This window comes from Glycine soja, chromosome 13, assembly GCF_004193775.1.
Source record: "Glycine soja cultivar W05 chromosome 13, ASM419377v2, whole genome shotgun sequence".
Taxonomy (NCBI): Eukaryota; Viridiplantae; Streptophyta; class Magnoliopsida; order Fabales; family Fabaceae; genus Glycine; species Glycine soja.
The window spans coordinates 2,443,644-2,447,225 of record NC_041014.1 but is presented as its reverse complement, the minus strand read 5'-3'; the positions used below and the strand labels follow the sequence as shown (position 1 = coordinate 2,447,225).

The window sequence follows — 3,582 nt, the reverse complement described above, 5'->3', positions numbered from 1 at the left end:
ATTGTGGTTATTTGGAATTGGTATTGGTTCTTTTATAATAAACTCACCCTTGCAATTTTGTATCGTGTGGTTGATACCTGTGATGATCACGAACCTTGTTCGTGGGAGCAGAATGACAGTGGCAGGGTGTGTAAGATTCTGGTGAGGAGCCGCCGAGCCGACGTGATGACGTTGGCGTTATTTTGGGAGAGAGTTGTGTTTTGTAATCAACTCCTCCGTAGTTGGTTTTTAAGTTTTATTTTGTTGAGTTAAAGATGTAAAACTGGAATTTTAATTATATATATATATATATATATATATATATATATATATATATGAACATATTTAATTTTCGGTATGTGTATGACATGTACCGAATTATTGTTTCTATGTAATTATGCATAATCACTTAAGTAATGGCGTGTTGTTGGATGAATTTATGTTGTGACAAAATCACTTCTATTTTCATAATAAAAAATTAAGGGAGTTCTTTTTATAAAAATTGAAATTATTGAATATTAGAGTGTGGATACCGTAGCGACGAGGCGGGTCGTTACAGGAACCAGGGTAGGAGAAGAAAAAGGTTCCTCAGCCTGTACCTCATAAAGCAAGTTAGAATTATATGTTCTTCCTGCAACATGGTTAGTGCATTCTGACTCTAAAAAATCAACATCAAGAGGTACAACACCCAAAAAATCAGAACCAGACTCAAATTCATATTCATTCTCAGCATAAAAATCAGATATAGGATCAAATAGAAACTCAGATTCAGATTTAATGCATAAGGAATGACAAGTATGCAGATCAGATATAAATGGATGTTTCCTACCATGAAGAACATAATCAAAATCAAACATATAATCATCAACAATCTGATCAATTATCTCAGCACGAAAAATAGAATGATCCTCAGATGGATGTTTCATGGCATCAAGAATGTTAAAATGAACAACAATATCACCAAATTCCATAGACAATGTGCCAGCATAAACATCTATCTTGGTTCGGGCTGTTTTCATAAATGGCTTGCCTAAAATAATTGGAACTGAACCATGGGAAAATCCCTCTTCCATATTAAGAACATAAAAATCAACAGGAAAAATAAGTTCACCAACCCAAACCAGCACATCCTCTATGAAACCTGCGGGGTAAGCAACACTTTTATTTGCCAAATGAATGACCACATCTGTAGATTGCAAAGGTCCAAGAGATAAAGAATTGAAAATGGACAGAGGCATGACACTAATTGATGCTCCTAGATCTAACATGACATTCTCAAATTTACTGTTCCCAATAATGCAAGGTATACAGAAAGTATCTGAGTCCTTACTTTTCTCAAGAATGTGAGGAACAGATTTACCTATCAATTCTGACACATTTCTGCCCATGCTAATCCTTTCATTTCCTTTGAGCTTCCTTTTGTGGGCGCACAACTCCTTTAGAAACTTGGCATATCTTGGAATTTGCTTGATGGCATCTAGCAGAGGTATGTTCACCTCTACTTTTTTGAAGGTCTCCAAGATCTCCTTTTCCGCTTCTTCCATTTTTTATTTGGAATTGCTCTAGGTGGGAATGGAAGAGGGATAGAAGGCTGCGATAAGTCAGAATTACTAGAAGAAGGTCCACCTGCATGAAAATTTTTGTTAGGAAGCTTTCTCTTTTGTGCAACTATCTCATCCTCTTTTTCAGGTGTAGAATGAAGCTTGACAGGTTCAGGTGCAAGTGCTGCTACTGGTGGAGGCACTTGCATTTGGTTGCCAGACCTCAAGGTGATGGCACTCACATTTTTCGGATTCTGCACAGTTTGTGAAGACAATTTGTCAGAATTTTGGGACTGAGCTTGGTTCAACTGAGTAGCCATTTGCCCCATCTGATTTGTCAGACTTTGAATGGAGGCTCTTGTCTCTTGCAGAAATTGCATATTCTGGATGGTCATTTGCCTCACTAACTCTTCTAAGGAAGGTTGAGGAGGAGCCTCAGTTGCTTGTTGTCTTTGTTGTGATTGTTGTTGTTGCTGCTGCTGTATTGGAGGAGGAACATATGGCTTGCTTGGACCAACAACATTCTGAAAAGGAGGGATAGGCTATTGTTGTTGTGGAGGACTTGTCCATCTTAGATTTGGATGATTCCTCCAACCTGGATTGTATCTATTGCTTGAGAGGTCATAATTATTCTGCTGTTGTTGGTTTTGCTGCTGAGGAGGTCTATTATAAATGTTTGCAGCATAAGCTTCAGGTTGCTCATTGATTCCAAATTGCTGCAAAAAAAGGACAGAGATCTGTATGGTGATCTGCAGAAGAACATAGACCACAGACTCATGCAATAGGTGTAGATTTCTGATTCATGGCAAGCTGAGTTACTAGCTTGACCAAGGCATCAAGTTTTCCTTCAAGCTTTTTATTTTCAGTAGATGAAGATGAATCCATGGCCACCTCATGGACTCCTCTAAGAACAATAGCATCATTTCTTGCACTGAATTGTTGGGAGTTGGAAGCCATCTTCTCAATCAAATTCCTAGCTTCAGCAGGGGTCATATCACCAAGAGATCCACCATTGGCAGCATCAATCATACTCCTCTCCATGTTGCTAAGTCCCTCATAGAAATATTGAAGAAGGAGTTGCTCAAAAATTTGGTGGTGAGGACAGCTTGCACACAATTTCTTGAATCTTTCCCAGTATTCATACAAGCTTTCTCCACTAAGTTGCCTGATGCCCGAAATGTCTTTTCTGATGGCAGTGGTCCTAGATGCAGGGAAGAATTTCTCCAAGAACACCCTCTTAAGGTCATCCCAGCTGAAAATGGACATGGGAGCAAGGTAGTAGAGCCAATCTTTTGTCACTCCCTCCAGAGAATGAGGAAAAGCCTTTAGAAAGATATGATCTTCTTGGATATCAAGGGACTTCATGGTGGAACAAACTATATGGAACTCCTTAAGATGCTTATGAGGATCTTCACCTGCAAGACCATGAAACTTGGGCAGCAAATGTACTAGTCCGGTCTTGAGAACATATGGAACACCCTCATCAGGATATTGAATGCACAAGCTTTCATAAGTGAAATCAGGTGCAGCCATTTCCCTAAGAGTCCTCTCATGAGGTGGAGGTTGAGCCATGTTCTTAGTATGAAAATTAGTAGTGGAATGCTCAAAATCAGAATATTCAGAATCATCCTTGATGTGCCATTATTTTCTCCTATTTCTTAACCCTTTTTGCACCATTTTAAATACTGATTAGTCTTAATTGTCAAATTTATGAGGCAATTTTATTATTTGGGCCCATTCAGCTAATTTGATGTTTTTAATCTAATTTCGGGAATTAATGAAGCATTGGGCTTGAATCTAGAATTGGGCTTGGGCTTGAATCCAGAATTGGGCTTGGACTTGAAGAGGGCAGACTTATTTATTCTACAATATTAGATCTTATCTTATCTAGATATTATTTAGATTTGATCTCATCTAGATATTATTTCATCTAGATCTTATCTTATCTTATCTAGATTTGATTTGATTTTACTTATAGGCTTGGATTTAAAACAGATCTAAAAAACTATATAACAGCACCAAGGTTCTAGTTTAGTTCTCTCTCTCCTCTCCCTCTTCTATT

At 38.0% G+C, this 3,582-nt stretch overlaps 1 non-coding gene across 1 annotated transcript; it reads left to right on the top strand.

The window, feature by feature from the left end:
• The first annotated feature begins 2,607 nt into the window (after positions 1-2,607).
• On the top strand, positions 2,608-2,714 carry LOC114382897. Its single transcript, XR_003660353.1, has one exon. It is a non-coding gene; the product is annotated as a small nucleolar RNA R71 (small nucleolar RNA).
• The last annotated feature ends 868 nt before the right edge of the window (positions 2,715-3,582 follow it).